Consider the following 19,009-nt stretch of genomic DNA (forward strand, 5'->3'; position numbering starts at 1 on the left):
TTATAATTTTAATTAAATTTCTAAGATTTCATCAGATTTTACAACCTTTAACTATTTCTTTATATTTTAGTTACAAATTCTTAAATTTCATAAAATTCTATAAATATATATTTATTTAAACTTGTTAAAAAATAACATAATATAAAAATAATATTTAAAACAAATCGGATTAGAGTCAAGATTTTTTATCGACACCAAGTTTAATGTTAAAATTATTAAGAAAAATGAATGAACAAAATGTCAACCCAAAACAGATATGTTTTGAAAAGAGAATAATAAACGTGTAACAAAAAAGACCATATTGTTCTGCCCTATAACCATCTCAATTTATATTAAACTACACTAACCAGTAGGGTACAAAGGAGATATATAGAATAAATACATTTACAAATCAATGTGATGAATTTCATATACACAAATGAATGATGAAAAGTCTTTTTCATGTTTACTCCTTATAACGAACAATTAACAGATGCATATATTGATGATGTACAAATGTCGCAGCCACTAAAAATTACAATCGGAAGGGGATAAACAGGCAAAAAAAAAATTTAGGAAAAAGAAGAAATAGAGAGAGAATGGGAACCGAGCTTACATGTCAACGCGATAAGGCAGAAGCTCTGTTACCTGAAATCTTCATTTTTTAGTAAAATATTTAAGCTTGACAACAGTTTTAGACGTATACTCGAACGTGAAGATGTATGGTACTCCAAATATATGCAATGAACTCGAAAATGAATATACCCATGTCCGACGTTCATCATGAGTCCAGGTATCAGAGAACGGATTTACATTATCAATCAACGCACAGAGTTACCACCTTGTGTATTTACTTCACAAAGATCAGTCTGTGATCCACTAGGAACAATTGTCGAAGGAGACGACCACTGATCTGGCACCATTAGAAAATAAGCAGTCATTGCTTTTCGGAACCGTTTCTTGTACTGTTGGGGCGAGATCACGGTCGGAGGTGCGTTACTAGTCCCGCCAAGTATGCCCGAGGTCTTCACCCAAGTTTCAAGGTGCTTGTCCCATGTGTATTGTCTCATGAAATCAATTATTCCGAGAACAAGCTCATGTTTTTCCTCATCCACACCAACCAGTAATGAGTAATCCATTACATCAATCAACTGTGCCAAAAAAAGCATATATTATTAGAAAAAATACTAGCATTCAACTCTGACCAATTGATCGGAAAACATTACTGTGACCATCGCATCAATTCAATTAGCTCACATGCATGCCATAGGAGAAATATCAGAGCGAACGTCACTATTACTTGAATGGTTAAAATATAATGATGGTGAGAAGAACCCTGTCCTATATTATCCACAATTGTTCCTCTCAGGTCAGTACGATAATTACCAAAGTTTACCCTATAGTAAGTGTAGTAAGCACCGTGGGATCAAAATGAGAAGTAACTTACAGCAAGAAAGGAAGTGTCATTCCAGACAGCTCTCTCCAACAACCGTTTTGCCTTGCTTCCAACAAATATCGGAGATTTCGGCATTGCTTCAATCAAATTTTGATCCAGAAGGACTTTGTTGGTACCAGTTGTATCAGGGTTATACCTTGATCGAGAGGATCCTTTAAGGTCGTAAAGCCTTGTAATATTACGCCTGAAGAGAAGATTTTCCATCACTAAAATGTCCATTTTTGACTCCTTCCCTCCTTTAAGGTGCTTCGCTGAAACCTTCAAGACAATGATGCCAGAAGAAATGTTAAACAAAAACCACGGTAAATTTAGAACAAAATAAGAAAATCCCAATTTAGATTTGGAACTTGGATTCAGTTAAAACAACATATAAATCACAGGAAAATTGAAAAGCTTCTCAGTGATATGTACTTTGGCAGCTAAATTCTCAGGCTTCTGACATCAGAACATCAAGTGTTACACACCAAAGAGATGCACACGAACAAACAAAATCTCTAAGACATCACATTTAAAATGTGCTTCTCGCAGAATAAAAAAGGAAGTATTGCTATATGATTTAACAGGAATGTTTCAGAAATGAAGAGGAAAGCATAATTGACAAGACAGGAAAAGCAATAGATAATGAGCGTTTTGGGCTACTAAATTTTTTTTCTCCCGACTTATTAGCCAAAACTCCACCCATGAATTCCAACTATAGGTGATATTTTTTAATAATACCTGATATATCCCAAAATCTTTGCCAGGCAAGTTGGGCTCCTAGTATTGATTGAACCGGATAAATACTTGAAATAAGCTGGTCCAAACTTGATGAATGACTCTAGCTCTGTCTTTGTAACTTGTTTGATTATAAACCGATCATCTAAAGTTTTTGCAAAGAAAACATTGCTCTTGCCACCTTGAGCACCCCACTTCTTACAACGACTGAGAGAACGTACAAAATCCAGCTCAGAAGGGCAACAAGTCCTCCTCAAGCTCTCAAACCGCTTTGAAAATAACAAGTTACAGAATACTTCACCTTCCCAAGCGGGCCATCATCTGTAAAAGAAACTTTGGCATGGAAATCCTGTGTGTATGAGATGGGGTCGGAAACCAGGGAGCTAAATGACCCAGACAAAGAAAAGATAGTATCATCACCAGATCCAAGTGATCCATTTGAAGAATTAAGTGAGAGTGCATTCATCAAATCAAAAAGTGACGATGAAACTGCAGACTCTGAAGCATTTTTGGTCTCTCCAACTCAGACATCTGTGAGTGGTAATCTGATGACACAAGTGCATATGATATAATGCTAGTTGGCTCATCGTCATAAACAGGCACTACTGTGTCATTAACACCAATAGGAAGCAGCAGCCTGGCACCACTTTGCCTCTCCAACTCCCTAAACGATAAGACATAGACTGGATTATACTCACCAATATTGATTTTTTGAGCACTGAATAAAGATTTCTTGTTAAATGAGTAGTAGACATTTGGAAATTGCATGTTTGCCCGAATCATAGACTTCTCCATAGTTTCAAGCCCCGCTGTAGGCAAAGCAGACTGAGAAGAATGAGCCACTTCTAATTCATTAGGATCACTAGCACAAAATCCCAGATCTGAATCTACTGCAGCTGACACATCTGTCAAGACTGAACCAGGAACAGAGTAACCATTCTCCTTAGGAACTACACTAGCTGAGTGATTTTCGCCAGTCCATGCGATCTCAAGGGTATCCGATAAATTTTCCATGATTGGAAATTCCCCTTCCAACAGGACCTTCTGTACAACTTTTCCAGATTCTAAAGAACTGGTTGCACTAGAAGTAAGAGAAAGTTCACCCTCCTTAATTTTATGGTAGTCTTGGTCCATACCCTTTTCGTTGTGATCTCCGCCTGGTTTGCTAATTTCATCAGTATTGCCTCCATGATTTATGTCTATAGCAGGCTTGGTCTCAACTACAGCAGAGTCACAACTTCTAAAGGCTTGTATACTTGGCTCGGGAGTGACATTCATCTCAACACGCTTCTCCAAAGAACTTACAGGCTTCAGTCCAAGATTTGGGATTGAACTGCTCATAATTTCCTGGACATTATTGTTGATTGAACTATATACATGTATCAACCGTCGGTCCCAAACATACGAAAGAAAGAGTACTTGCCTCCGCAACTTATTAATCTCAAGAATGTCAATCACAGGTTGGCCAACGTTCACCTCCTTGCGGATCACTTCCTGCCAAGATTTCTAAACGGATAAGAAACCAGACAGTAAAAGATGAACAAACTTAGAAAGAAGGTTGTTATTTTTTACTAAATAGTTTACAGACTTTATATAGTAGTCTAAGTATAAATAAGGAAACAATCCCTAAAAATCAGTAACTCCCTAAGAATCAGAGACTAAGATTCGACCCTACTATACAAGGGAACTCCTAGGAATAAGTAAGTAATTTATCCTTAATTTTAGGAATTCCAATACTCTCCTCAAGCTGGAGTGTAGATATTTATCAAACCCAGCTTGCCAATAATTTCTTCAAACATGCTTCTGCTCAAGCTTTTGGTCAACAAGTCTGCAACTTCTTGTCTCATAGGTAGGTAGGTAGGTAACACAAACCTCTCCCGAGTTAATTTTTTCTTTGATGAAGTGGCGTTCAATTTCCACATGTTTGGTGCGATAGTGGTGAACAGGATTATGTGCTATGCTGACAGTGCCTGGTTGTCACAATGCATTTTTATAGGTCTGGTATAGGACACTTTTTTTTTATAGGAATGGAAGGCCTCGTTAAAAACCCCCTTCTTGGTTAAAGGAGCTTAGGGGTAAGCTCCTTAATCAGCGAAGGAGGAAAAGAGCGCCTTAAAAATTTTATTATAATAAAAGTTTAGATAAGATTTAAACACTACACCAAATTACATCACATAAAACTTAACAACTACTTTCAACTAGACCTCCTCGCTGGATCAGAAAATCCAGTAATAGAGCCTTACCGTCAACCTATCCCTTTCTTAGCTAAGCTATCAGCCTCCCCATTGCTTGCCCTTGGAATCCACCTCACTGAATGAACCATACCATTTGAAAGTCGTTGTATCCAGATTCCTTCGCATATACCATGGGATAGTGTTTGATACTCTTCCTCTGCACTGCTGCGTGCTACAACGGACTGTTTTTTACTTCTGCATGTTACGAGATTACCCCAAATGTAGCTACAGTAACCACTTGTAGAACGTCTGTCGTTAACAGCACGTGCCCAGTCTGCATCAATGTATACTTCTACACTTTGGTTGGCAGTTTTCTTAAAGTGCAAGCCTTTACCCGGAGTCCATTTGAGATACCTTAATATCCTGTACGCAGCTTCCAGATGTTTCTCCCTTGGAGCGTGCATGTATTGGCTAATAACACTCACACTGAAAGCTATGTTTGGACGAGTGTGAGATAGGTAGATAAGTCTCCCTACCAGTCGTTGATATCTCCCCTTGTCGATATCTTCTCCATCCAGATCAGTTCCCAATTTAAGATTGAATTCCATAGAGTTTTGGCTGGTTTGCAGCACAACAAACCAACTTCAGAAAGCAGATCGAGAGCATACTTTCTTTGGGAGATGGAAATACCTGCTTTAGACCTTGCTACCTCTATTCCAAGAAAATATCTCAGATTCCCCAAGTCCTTAAGTTCGAATTCAGCACTAAGAAACTCTTTTAGCCTTTTAATATTGCTTGAATTATCCCTTATTAATATTATATCGTCCACATAGACAATGAGAATGCAACATATTCCACTTTTTGAGTGTTCGTAAAACATGGTGTGGTAAGTTTGTCCTTGAATATAACTTCTACTAGTCATAGCTTTGGCAAATCAGTTGAACCACACACTTGGTGATTGCTTTAGTCCATATAAGGATTTCTTTAACTTACACACTTGGCCCTTGCTCTCTTCAAATCAGGTGGGAAGTCCATGTACACTTCCTCATTTAATTCTCCATTGAGGAAAGCTTTTTTACGTCCAATTAGGTCAAGGACCAATCCAAGTCGACAACAAGGGATAAGAGAACTCGAATGGTGTTTAGCTTGGCAACTGGTGCAAACGTCTAATCGTAGTCAAAGCCATAGGTTTGAGTAAAGCCCTTAGCCACAAGCCGAGCCTTGTATCGGTCGATACTGCCATCCGGTTTAAATTTTGTAGTGAAGATCACTTGCATCCTACGATCTTCTTACCACTTGGTAAATTCAAGACTTCCCACGTTTCATTGTCTTTGAGAGACTTTATTTCTTCCATCACAACTTGCCTCCACTCAGTTGATGTAAGAGTTTCTTCTATGTTTTTTGAAACTTCTACAGTATCAACATTAGACACAAAGGCTTTATAAGACTTAGATAAGTTTCCATAGGACAAAAACCGAGAAATAAGCTGTTGAGTGTAGATCCTTGTTCCCTTTCGAACTGCAATTGGAAGATAAATGGATGGTGATTGAGGTGAGACTTCTTTTTCAAACAGTCCTCGGTTGGGGATGAAATTAACACTGCTGTTTCGGTTTCAGGAGAATAAAGTCGTCTAGAGTATACTCGAAGTTCTGGGGCCTGTTCTTGCTGCCTTCCTGGATCAGGTTCCTGTTGTTCTTCGGTGGTGTGATTGATTATGCTAATTTCTTACTGCTTCACAGGAAAAACAATCCCTAAATATGGAATTACAATGGATGTTGGGTTGTTAGGTTTGTTTGTGATAGTAGAGGTAGGCTCATGAGGTATAATGAGAAGGGTATTAAGGGTCTTATCTTCATTGAGAGTCTCCCCCTAAAGATAAGATGATACAAAGTATGGTTCATTCTCAAAAAAGGTGACATCCCGATAAACAAACATTTGGTGTAAGGTTGGTGAGTAACACTTATAGCCCTTTTGTGTGGGGGAATAGCCAATAAAGTCACATGTGTGGTCTCGAGGATCAAGTTTAGATTGATTGGGTTGATCATTGTGAACAAAAGCTTTGCAATGGAATATTTTTTTTGGTAGGTTAGGAACACGAAATAAGGGAAAGACCTTTTGAAGTGTATGTAAAGGTGTTTGAAAATTTAATACCTTTGATGGTAGACAGTTTATGAGGTAGCAAGCAATGAGGCCAGCCTCTCCCCACAAGTATTTTGGGACACCCATGGTGAACATTAGGGCTCGAGCCACAACAAGGAGATGTCGATTTTTTCTTATGGATATCCCGTTTTGTTGAGGTGTGTCGAGGCAAGAACTTTGATGTATGATGCCTTAGTCAGAAAGGTAAGGGCTTATGACAGAGTTGAAATATTCTCTACCATTGTCAGTTCGAAGAGTATGTATGGTAGAATTAAATTGGGTTCGAACAATTGAGTGAAAGTTTTAGAAGATTTTGGGTGTTTCAGATTTCTCTTTGAGAAGGTATACCCAACAAACCCTAGTGTGGTCATCAATGAAAGTTATAAACCATCTAGCCCCTGTAACATTCTTTACACGGCTGACTCCCCGTAGATCACTGTGTATTAACGAGAAAGGTTGAGACTGGACATAAGGCTTTAATGGGTATGGTACACAGGTGTATTTGGATAATTGGCAAATTTCACATTTCAAGGAGCTCACACTTTTATTGCAAAAGAACAATGGAAGATGTTTCTTCAAATACAAGAAGTTTGGATGTCCTAGTCTGTAGTTCCATAACATAATTGTGTCCTCTTTTGAAGTAGATAGAGCCAATCCTTCTTGTGTACTGTCTTTATTCCAAACATAGAGTCCATCATCAACTTTAGCAGTGCCAATCATCCTCCCCGATTTCTATTCCTATACCACACAACCAATTGCAAAAAATTCAGCAAGAACATTTTCATCCTTGGTAAGTTTATGATTGAAAGTAAATTACAGGACAATTTTGGGACATGTAGGACTTTATCAAGGGAGAAATTTTCTGCTAATTTACTTTTCCGATTCCAACCACCCGTGAGTAGGATCCATTAGCTATGCAGATTCAGGATTGGTCATGACAAGGTGTATAAGTGTGAAACAAAGTGAGGTTACTTGTCATATGATCGGAAGCACCCGAATCGAGTATCTAGGAGGGTTTATTAGGTTCAAAGACAATGTTGAGGGCGATACCTTGGGTGGCTAGAAAACCACTAGCCGTAGAAGTACCAAGAAACTTATGGAGTGTCTCAAGTTGGTTTTGGTTAGGTGAACATCAAGAGCATCATCTGCAGCAGTGGAGGCATTAGTGGACAGCATTGCAGTCTTATTCTCCTTTTGGTTTTTCCAGGATAGCCATGGAGTTTGAAGCACTTTTCCTTTGTATGATCAGCACGATTGCAGTGGTTGCACCATGGTCTGTTTGATCTAGAATCATTTCTAGCATATAATTTTTGTGGATGAGAACTTCTAGAGATAAGGGTAGAATTTTCAGGAGGACGGTAACCAATTGTTGTCACAGGTTTAAGTTTTTTTAGGTCTCCCATCATGACAAGTCGTCGTTTTTCTTCTCTTTTAACTTCTGCAAATGCTTCCCCGATTGTTGGTAGAGTGGTTCTGCCCAGAACTCGTCCACGGACCTCATCTAACTCACGATTCAATCCTGCTAAGAACTCATAAAGGCGTTCTTTGTTAAGATGAGTTTTAAACTGGGTGTGTTCCCACGCCTTCGCCCCAGTCTGCCTCGTAGTACATATCCAGCTCCTGGCATAAAATTTTCAGATTGTTGTAGCAGTGAGTTACTTCAAGTGCTCCTTGTCGAATATTTTTTAACTTCAGCTTGATCTCAAATGCTTGGGAGGCGTTTCCCAGATCAAAGTAGTTTTCTTTGATTGCATCCCACATGTCTTTTGCAGTTTTGAAGAAGAGATAGGTGCGACTTATATGTCCCTCCATTGAGTTAATTAGCCAAGCCATTACAATCGAGTTGTTGAGTTTCCAAATCGCGTAAGTCGCATCTGTGGGGGCTGGTTAAGAAATTTCTCCATTGATGTAACCTATTTTGTCATGGAAATGAATTACCATAAATACCGATTGGGACCATTGCAGAAATTTTTTTCCATCTAGATGATGATTATGAGGGAGGAATTAAGGTCACCTTGAGAGGTTCCTTAGTCTGAGTCATTTGTGAGGTCTCAGTTTCGGATAGAGTTTCATTGTCACCCATGGAAAATGGCTTCAACCGGAGAGGTAGGAAAGATTAACGAGAGGGACAAGAAGATAAAGACGAAAGGAGCAGGATCGAATGATTTCTATAGCTCTGATGCCATGAATAAACTTAGAAAGAAGGTTGCTATTTTTTACTAAATAGTTTACAGCCTTTATAGAGTAGTCTAAGTATAAATAAGGAAACAATCCCTAAAATCATTAACTCCCTAAGAATTAAAGACTAAGATTAGATCCTACTGTACAAGGGAACTCCTAGGAACAAGGTAAGTAATTTATTCTTAATTTTAGGAATTCCAACAAAAGATTAGGCTAGTTTTATGAAAAAGAGAAACAAATTAACATTCAGACAGCAACACAAGTGACAGGGCAGGGTGAAGATGGTGAATTTCAAACCAACTACCTGAAACTCTTGTCTATCCTTTTGCAGGATAGCTTCCAGTTCTTCGATACAGATTTTTCTTTCAGTAAACTTTATGCTACTATCTTTGAACTCTGAACCTAATAATTTCTCTGAAATCTTTTGAATTGCATTGTACACTTCACTAAATAGGAATTCTGCCCTGTTACTCACCTGCAAAACCATATAAACCATCTTGTATGTGTTTTGTGATTCAAGAATAGCTTTATGAACAGGAACAAGGATTTATGATAATCAAACCTCAATTGCTTCACTTTGCATCCACTCCTGATTATCACAATTAAATTCCAGTTTGGAAGGTGGAAGATAAACAGAATGAACATCAATGGAAGCATATCGAAAACAAGCAACCATTCTCCCGAAACTGCAAATAATAAAACAGTATAATAAGATGATACCACAGGAAATCTAGTGTTCTGAATTTTACAATCTATAGTCTACCTTTAATTTCCCTACCCTTCCCATCCCCCCATGGAAAATAAACCACATCATTCAGAAGGGAATCAATGGATTGGAGGGTCAATCCTAGGGCTTCAAGGCAATTAGTTACTTTATCTTGGGAGCAAAAACCGCTTGGCATCGTGCATATGTATAAATAGATATATGCCCTTATTCTCAATTACATAATGATATCATTTTCCTTAAACTCTTTTAGGCCAAAAAACTATACTGTGTAAGAATAGCAACAAGACTCAAGAACTAATGAAGGCATATGATGTAACCAGGCTACCTGGATCAATCCTCCGATTAAGAATAATGAATTTCAAAAGCCAACTTAAACCATCAATGTCCCAAAATTCCCTAATTGAGCAGAATTGCTCAATTCTAAAGTCAAATGGAATATTTTTTTATTGGAAATAAGTCCAATTAGTTTTCATTTCAGTAAAAACAACATACATCACTAAGTATAGATATTAACAAAGTTTATAAATACAGGGTTAATCTAGATAGTAACAAAGTGAGTCTAGTTAATCCTATATGAGAATCATTATGTTACCAAATATTACCAAAACGACACATATGACTAACATTCAGTGAATAGTTCACAGAGAAAGCAAATGGATTGCTCGTAGATTAAACATAAATCAGATAAATGGAATAAAAAAGACCAATCTTCCACAAGTGCCATCTTCACAAGTGATCATTAAAACCAGTAATCATTATTCTCTAATATTCGTTATACATCATCTTAATTAAGTAATAACTTACCCATAGAATCGAAGGCAATCCCTATGAAGGGAATGACCACAGCTTGCAACTCTGCTAGCAGCTGCATGGTTCGAAAAACTCAGCTCCAAGAATTTCCCAAAGGATAAACCCCAAGCAGCATCAGACATTATAACTCTTCGAGTGGCTGGGGGGAATCCCTTGACCTGAGGGCATCGCAAGCATCTATGCCACATCCAAATCTTGCCTTCCCGTTCTCCTGGTAAAGGAGGATCTTGTAGTTTCTTAACAGATATCGTCAGGCTACCTTGCCAATGGTATAACAATGAACATGTGCCTCGGATGGCATCTCACACGAATGACAATGGGAGTTCTGATAAGAAGAATCATAAGTTGTACTAATAGGAACCAAAGAGGAGGATAGGATTTCTACATGAAATAACAATTACCTGATCAAACAAATTATCTCGTAAAAACCGCCCCAAAGGTTTATCAAAGCTACCATAGTATTTGATTCGAAAGAGATGAGAACGCTCACACACAGTTCCCTTCCACACACAACGTGTTGATAAGGATACCAAAATGCTCTGGTGGTCTGAAGGTGATGGAGGAAACTCTTCCTTTGAGGATGCCACCTCTTTATTACCATTAATAGCCTCTGGTTTTGACGAGGCCAATTCCGGGCCACCTACATTATTTGCAGACAACATATTGCCATCAGCAAGATTATTGCCACCACCTTGCTCAGGTGCTTCTGATAGTGTTTGACAAAGAGAAACAAACTGGTCACCCATTACAGGTTCTCCATGCTAGCTGGTGTTTGAATAGATTCTTTAAGATACACTCCACCTACCTTGCTAAATGCATGATTTAGGGAGGGAAGATTGTTATAAGATATATCCTCCCTAGAATCAGACGGTGAATCAATAATCCCAACAGAGTCTGAGGGAGATTCCTCGGATGTAATTTGAGTGTGTGTACCTTTAGACAAACAAGATGAACTGACCCCAGAATATTTGCACGGGATTTCAATGTCGGCAGATGATGGTCTAACAGAGATAGCTTTGTTGGATTTCTCTAATTCATCTATAGGTTGAGAAACAATGGGTTTCCCAGATGATGAGATAGTAAAACCAGGTATGATGGAAATAGACCTGTCAATACTTGATGGTTTATTAGGTAAGGCAACATTTATAGGAGATTTTAAAGGGAGCTCCGGAAGTGTAGCACCTTCATCAGCTAGAAATGATGTCTCAAGAGCCAAGTGATAAGCTGCAAAAACACCATATTGGACCACGTGTTTCAACTTTTTCAACTCATCTCCACTGGCTCCCTTGAGTAAAATCTGAAACAAAGTAAGCGTAGGACCATCTTAGTGTCGCCATTTTTATCTAGGAAAAACATGTTACAATGGTTATCAAGTCTGTTTTGTGGGTATATTAGTGGCATGACATGACCCGACAGAGATTTATGCAGTCGTAAATCTACCCATCTTACCATCCTAACAATTAGTAATCAACCTGATTGCAGCATAATTTCTGCTGTCGAAACCATTTTTAGGTGGTTCGAATTTTCGTCCCACCTAAAAATGGTTTCGACATCTGCTACATTATATTTCAAATTTAATCTAGAAATCATGCATGACAAAGAGCATATCAGTGGGCTGTTGCTACAACATGATGCTCTAGTTGATGTAATTTAGAATATTTGAATATTGAAAAGTATGTTAAGGTGAGAGATTTATGGAGAAATGCCAGATGATTTCTTTCTGTTTTTACTGTTTCTCTAGTTTCTTTTCAGGTGTTTATGTTGCCGATCATGCGATGTCTTTAGTCCATATCATGCATCTTACATTACCACGAAAAATATAAATGAAGTAAAATAAAACCAAAATAAAACAAATAAATAATAATGATTCTTTTCATGCAAAAATTTTGATAACTAGGGAATGGATGTGCGTGTGTGTACTGAAGGACTTACGGTGTAACCCAGAGGCTTAGGGCAACCCTCAAAAAACATTAGAGTCTTTGTCAATTTCTTCCCTCCTTGCCCAGCGCTCCCATGCTGCTCAAGAAATTTCTCCACGTGGAACACATCACAACAACCCAGCTTTGGTGATGTTAGATGGTCAATGGAGGGAACTATTTGAGCACCAGTGCAGCGGACTATACGCTCTAAGAGTGACCTCTTAATATTAAGAACAAGTGATATGTCTTTGGCAAGAAGGTACTCTTGAGCATACCGGGACACGGATTTCTCCACCAAAAGAACTTTAGGATGATGTGCGTCAATTTTAGCAACTGCCATCTTAAGATGGTCCATTTCCTGAAAGAGGATGATAAGCTCGTAAAAACAAAACTTAGCCCTAACAGCCTCATATACCACAAGGTGGGAACCAAAATAATGTTTCATGGTTTAACCCTATTAGGAACCAGAGTTAATAAACAATAAAAATAGATGGAAAAATTAAAAATTCAAACCTGCTGCAACAATGTATCAAAACTTGACAAGTGGTTAGAAATGCGCTGATATTCCAAAGCTCCTCCAAGGACTAGAAAACGAGGTTTATCTATTTTTGATGTCATTCGTCGATGAGCCACATTTTTCTTACAAACAACTCCCTTAACCACAGCACTAGAAAAGAAAAGGCATTAAAAAGAATCATTTTTCCGTCAGCATAATTAGACAGTAGATGGAAAGAAGACATACATGAAGTATAAAGCCTTCTTTTGTAACACATTTACATTGATTATTAATTGCACTTTCTTTTCCATTAAGCCCAGTATATAGTATAACTACCACACAAAAGAAGTCAACAATCTCTCCAGATTAATCTCTATTTTGCCCCCAAATGAACACTAAAAACCACCGCAAAAGCATTCTCTTTGATGTTCAGCTACAAATATGAAGGAAATTCACAAATAGTAACTGATCAGGAAGTGATGTATTTGTAGAAAGAACTTTAGGCATGTGCTCATGCACAACAAATTCAAAGAATTGCAACCAGTTCGATAGTACCCATCAACAGAATGAGAAAAGAATGAACCATAATTGGTATATTGGACAATATAACAACAAAATATTTGTCAAGACCTGATGATTGGATGCTCATGCCATGATATACGATTAACTGTCTTGAAATCAACAATAGAATTGATTACTAGCAACAAAATTTATTTTTATGATTAATCTGTTAGCTGCCACGTGATAAGAATTATGAACTATTCTAAAGCTGCTCAATAAAAACAAGTGAAGTTGAATTCTTCATGCAAAACTTTAAAAAATAAATAAATGATGTTGGTGTTACCTTTGCACAACTGTGTTGAAATCTATAGTATAATTGATTACTAAAACAAAGTCATTTGTATGATTGTTCTGTTAGCTGCACCAAGGGTTGCTTCCTCCTCACTTTGATATTTCTCCCACAAAAACATCCTATTGTAAGGCGTTAGTGAGAGAAGCTCCTCATTCTCTCTAAAAATCAGGTGTTTTCAAATATTTTCTTTCTTTTTCCCTTTTTTATATCTCGTCGATGTCGAGTAAGGTGAGAAGATCTGTTGGGAAAAATTGCTTTACAGTGATCATTTTCAATATCCCAGAGTATCTTCATCATCATGGTCTTAGGTTATTTTTCGATAAATATGGCGATGTGGTTGATTCTTTCATCCCTATTAAAAGAAGCATGGGAGGAAGTAGGTTTGCCTTTTTTCGCTTCACCAGAGTGGAGGACGCGAGGAAGGCTATCAACTGTGCTGATAGATCTTGGTTTCAAGGTTTTAAAATTAGAGTTTTCATGGCGAGATTTCAACCTCGTGAAGAATTCTGGAGAAAGAAGTTTTCTGGTCCAAAACTAGCCGAGGTCAAGAGCAAAGTGGAGGTTGTTACTCATTCAGAGGCTCCCTTAGTCGGTGTTGTTGACGAGGATAAGCTCTTACCTCTCAAAAATAGCTTGGTAGGTTGGTGCAGAAAATTTTTAAAAATGAAAGAGTTGGCTACTCTTTTGCATAAGGAAGGCGTGTTTGGTCCCAAAATTATGAGGTTAAGTGGTTTAGCAATTTTAATCATTTTTGAAGATGAAGAGAGTAGGGATTTTGCTCTTAATAATCAGATTGGGGCGTTGAGAAACTGCTTCGACAAAGTGGATGTGTGGTCGGAAAAGTTTCAGTGCAGCAGCCGTCGGGCATGGCTTTCGTGTAAAGGAATCCCTTCGTTTGTATGGAGCCATTCCATCTTCAGAAACATTGCTGGCAAATGGGGAGAACTTATCTCCATTGAGGAAGGGACCTTCAACCCCGACTCGTTTGATAGAGCATTGTTGCAAATAACCACGAACTGCCAAGCTCGAGTGGAAGATTTCTTAGATTTGAAAGTCGGGGATCAAATCTATACAGTTTATGTTTCTGAGTTTGAACCTTGTTTCAAACCAGAATCTGTCTAGGTAGATTCGTCCATGATGGAAAAGGTAGTTGCCTATCTGTTATCCACGGAGAGGGAACTCGATGGTGATTTGCCAGTGAAGATTTCCGAGGTGGTTAGAGGTTTAGCGTCTAAGGTGGAAGGACATGGCATCATTTCAAGACATATATTGAGAGTCGCCAATTGGGAAGCGTATGAGTTAACAAAGGCTGGTATTGGTTGATCAAGTAGTATTCTGTTGAGGTTTCTGTGTTCTTGTGTTTGTCCAGTTTTTTAGGTCCTGGTCTTACTGCTGCAGGTCATTCTATGTTTTTAAGTTTTATGTCAAGCTGTCTATGACTACGAATTGGTTGTACGTTATGTTTCAGGGTAATAAAATCCAGAGGTGCTCTTGTCCTCCTTCCGATGTCCTTCATGTTACTGATATAACATGAAGGATATGAAGGGGGTTTTAATGAGGCCTAACTTCTATAAAAAAAAAAGATTTCCAAGGTGAAGGAATGCGCTGAGGAAGTAGGTAGAAGCATGGACTCTTTGGAGGTCAATAATTCCAAGCGGTGTTCTGAGGAAGAAGACAATCTATTATGTTGTTTGGGGAACAGAACTAGAGGCAACACCTTGTCGAGTGAGGTTGAGGAGGAATTATTCTCGGGACTGTCGATTATTGTTGCTGGTCAGGGGATGGCTCAATCGAAAATTGAGGGAGTAGTGGAACACGAGAATGTGCTGGTTCACGCGGAGAAAGAGGCAGAAAATGACAAGAGGAAAAGTAGTGTCACTACACATGGTTTTGAGGGAATGAAGGATTATTTTATTGAATTCCCCATGTTGGATGGTAGGGTAGAGACAAAGGTAGTGGAGGATGAGAATATTGTGGGCCTGACAAATAATTCTGCATTCATTAATTCCAAGGGAGTGGACAGACAGAACTGGACAGCAAAGGATGGGAATAATAATAATTTAAACTCTCTCCATTCAGCTCTTGGAAAACATCCCGCTCAGCACTGGAAGTCTAGAGAATGCCGTAGGAAGATTAATCATAGTAAGGTGCAGCGTGTGGAAGGATTGTCTGAACTTGAAGGTAGAATCCTTTATGATTCTGATTTTCATGCAAGGCGGCAGAGACATAACAAGGATGCGAAAGAATCCCTTCATATCGGGGAAGATTCGGATTTTGAATCTAAAAGCTCACGAGTGTTCTTGATTTCGGAACATTTTAGCGATGGACGTATTGAAAGATACAATATGTGGTGATTTGTTTTCGGGGAATCAAAGTTGATTTTGGATTTTGGAGCTGGAGTTTCGGTTGGTCACCGATGTCATGTCCAGTATTAGGTGCAGAATGGCGGACAGAGTTTTTTCGAAGTTTCTGGTTTCTTCACTTATCGTGTGGAAGCTCATGGCTTTAATGTCCGAATTTGGCTTTTATGGTTTGTGTCAGCTGTTATGTGTTCTGTGTTGTGTTGTGTTTCGGGCCAAGTTCTGGTTATCCTCTTGGAGTTGTTGTTGTAGCTGAGGTGATTAGGCAGTTAGTGTTGTTGTGAAGGGTTGTTTTCTGGTTCTTTGTTTTTGGTGGGGGTACTATAAGTTTGTATCTTATGTACTTTCTTTTGTTTAATGAAATCTTAAGGCACTCTTTTCTTCCTTCCTCTGATTAAGGAGTTCGTTTACAAGCTTCTTTAATCAAGAAGGGGGTTTTTAACAAGGCCTTCAATTCCTATCAAAAAAAATTTGTTCTATTAGCTGTCACGCACTAAGAGTTATGAACTATTCTAATGACCCTCAATAAAAACAAATTGCATTCTTTACATAAAACATTAACAAATTTTTAATGAGTTTAGTGATAATACCTTTCACTGCGATGCCCAGAAGCTATGCATTTAACTTTCACATATCCTCCAGGATCCATTCCACCTCCCTTGCTTGTGTCTGGCTTCAGAAGTGTTGCAGCTTCCCATGACAAAGAAACTATTATATCCAGCCAACTTTCTGCGCCATTCTCATTATCCACAGAGAGTTTTTCAACCTGCAAAAGCTGAGCTACCAAAGCTCTAAAATGCCCTTCCAGCACATTTTTCATGGCCTGCCTGTGCTCCTCAATGAACTTATCCCTACTCCGGTACTCCCCACTGTCAAAGCTATTTGAAGTACATAAATATCCCCACTCCCCTGTAGCACCCTCATCATCATCATAATAAAATATAGCAGCTTCTCTTTCATCCTCTACATCCTCAGGCTCAGGAGGGAGCCACAGTAGCATATTGTTCTCAAAATCCACAGGCTTGGAATCTGTACCATCCACTTCATAAGCAGGAGCTTCACCTTGTTCGGCATTCTCTTGCCCATTTACTTCTTCAAATTTCTTAATTCCATCCACGCTTTGTTTATTGGAAATCTCGGTTAATGGTGAATCATCAAGAGATTTTGCATCAAGGTTCTCCCCATCAGAATGAACTTTAGCTGATCCATAATCACGATTGACTTCATCAATATTGATTGCACCATAATACTCCTCAGAATGAGAATATTGCCTTGATTCTGAATCTGAACGATATGCAGCATATTCATCATCTTCATCATCAGTCCTGGAGACAACAGTTAAAAGCAGTATGAAGTTTTGATCAAGATCTGAAAATACTAAATAAAACGCACAAGAACTTGAGATTATGTATTCAGTCAAGGCAGACTGAGTGATTTGAATTTGAAGAAAAATTGACAAAGTAACACAAGGTAAAAGAACACTTTGCTCTCACTCAAAAAATACATCAGCAAGGACAAAGGTACCTGTTACCACAAAAGCCAATATGGTTTGATGAAGAATCTACTGTGATGGAACTTGGATTTGTGCTTGACCCAAATGTCTCATTGTTTTCTTCAGTGGCTCCATTCATCTGGGCCAATCCACACGGGCTAAGAACAGAATTATAATTCACACGGTGGTAAGGTCCAGTTGACAGAGTAGAACCAACGGTGCTGCTACTACTAATACCAGTGCAGCTGGACTTGGTACTGGCCAAGCTTGTTGCAGATGGTGATGGACTAAGACCAGGACTAGGTGCTTTAGTCCCATTCTCAATAGTTGCTATACCCTGTTCCCATTGCTTGAAGCAATAATTACATACCCTAATCCTTTCCCAATCTTCCCGAACATCTCTTGGCCGATCAGATGGAGCAGGAACTGAGATCGCGGTACACTTGGCACAAAAGACTCGACCACAAAGTCGACAATGATGCCTACGGTTAAATACTGTAAACTGGGAATCACACTCGTAGCATACCCTACAACTCTGGTCGGGCATCCAAAAGTCTCTCGACGCATTTGGTGGCTCACTCTTCCTAGGGATCCACCACGACTTAACTATATCAACCAGATCAGATAATTTGTTGTCTGGAGTGCCCATTGAAAACTATCCCACCTGATCCCAGTCATCATAATTCATTCATTTGCCACTAAAACAACCACAACCACAGAAAATTCACTACACCCTGTACCCTGGCCATATGTAACCACAACAAATTATAATAGTAGGTTACAACAAAAACCACTACTCTAAAAGCTTATGAATCTAAACTGAAATAAATTCTATTAACCGATACTGGAGGGAAAACATGTATTGGAATTACCTTTACTGATAAAAACAGAATTAAACTGCTTGATCGATTAATTTATAATTACATTAAAAGCATAAGATTAACTATACATTTTCAAAAGAAAAATAAGATTGCCTGGAATATAGCACCTCAAATTCTAATATCCAAAGGCCCTAAATTCTGATACCTTCTTCTTCTTCTCTACTTGTACCGGTAGCTTCTCTTCACTGCTCGATCCAATAAAGCACGGAATTCGAGATTCAATAAACTGGTACTGATAAACCCTACCAACTATATGAATCGGTTAATTTTCATTGAGATCGGTGTGAAAAAAAAAGAAGATCGATTTAATCAGATTACAAGTTCAATTCAGTAAGATCTTTCACAACGGAAAATCTGAACAAGAAACAACGAATTGCTGATTTAATTTTCCAATGAAAGGAAAATGAATAACTAAAATAAATTACGACTATATAAACTTCATAAATTAAACAAAAAAAAGAATTCTACCTTCTTATCAATTAACTTTCGGTTTCCAGCTTCGCTCTTTTTCTCTTCTTCCCGTGAAGTCTGTTTCTTCTTCTTTTGTACTCCTCGTTTTGTTTGTCTCTTGTTCCCATGTAATGGGCGTAAGGGAGCTAAGTTAATAGGCCCAACATCAGGTTGAGAACATACCTATCGATCTCTTCTTTTTAAGCATATTCTTTTTCTTATTTATTTTTGCAAATAATAACGGTCCTATGTTTTTATGAACCGCATCTCATCTCGCCTGTAAACAAAATATTATTATTTTATTGTATTTTTATGACCAATAAACTACAAATGGATGGTTTTCTATATAAAAATTATTTTAGTGAAATATTATGAAAA

The 19,009-nt window shown here is 38.2% G+C and overlaps 1 pseudogene; it reads right to left on the bottom strand.

The window, feature by feature from the left end:
- Positions 1 to 550: 550 nt before the first annotated feature.
- On the bottom strand, positions 551 to 18,779 carry LOC120192446 (annotated as a pseudogene).
- Positions 18,780 to 19,009: the final 230 nt, after the last annotated feature.

This window comes from Hibiscus syriacus, unplaced genomic scaffold (genome assembly GCF_006381635.1).
Source record: "Hibiscus syriacus cultivar Baekdansim isolate YM2019G1 unplaced genomic scaffold, ASM638163v2 tig00116975_pilon, whole genome shotgun sequence".
NCBI lineage: Eukaryota > Viridiplantae > Streptophyta > Magnoliopsida > Malvales > Malvaceae > Hibiscus > Hibiscus syriacus.